Consider the following 889-nt stretch of genomic DNA (forward strand, 5'->3'; position numbering starts at 1 on the left):
AAAAAAAAAAAAGGTATGTGTTATTCAAGTATAGAGTTGCTATCGGAAAGAGAAAGGTCCCTCTGTTCTGGGCTACTAGAACAAAATATTGTCAATCGGGTAGTTTATAAACAACAGAAAAGTATTTTTCACACATCTAAAGGTTAGAAATCCAAGATCAAGACACTCAGCTTCCCTGCCTGGTGATGGCTCCCAACCTGCTTGATAATGGCTCCTTTGTGCTGTGGCTTCACACAGTGGAAGTAAGATATTCGTTTTCTCAAAGATGTATCTCAGTCAGAAGGGCTCCGTGCCCATGATGTAACTGTTGCCCTGAAACCTTATTTCTTTCTGCTATTACCTCAGGAGTTTAGGCTTCAACATAGCAATTTTGGCAGGAGGCAGATAGCACACATCCAACCACAGTAATATTCAAATAAAACAACAGAGTGGGCTATCTTCCAAAATTTTAAATGAGGTTTCTCAACACCCAAGGAGTTTGTCACCTAGAAAACTTTTAAAAATATTAGAAATTTTATTTGTCCTCTCTATCGAGGGGCATGGGACCATCTGGGCATGAATTATTCTTAACAGAAGATCTTCAAGGCTTTTTATAGGTAGCCTGGGTTACAAACTGGTCTTTGCTTCATCCCAGGGATTGACTCACACATTCTGTGATGGTGAGTATCTGCACTGGTGAGAAATCCGAGCAACATCTCCTGCTACAGCTGTGATATTTTTCTTTGGGTGGTGTTAATAACATGACACTCTGTATTAAGTCTCTTGGACATCCGGATAATGTCTATTTGAAACAAATTATGAAAATAAACATGTTAGTGGGTGGGAAGAAGAAATTTGGAGCCAAGAGAAGTGCAAAATCTACGTGTTCTCCTCATGTGCCCAGAAATGA

Source organism: Mus pahari, chromosome 3 (assembly GCF_900095145.1).
Source record: "Mus pahari chromosome 3, PAHARI_EIJ_v1.1, whole genome shotgun sequence".
Taxonomy (NCBI): domain Eukaryota; kingdom Metazoa; phylum Chordata; class Mammalia; order Rodentia; family Muridae; genus Mus; species Mus pahari.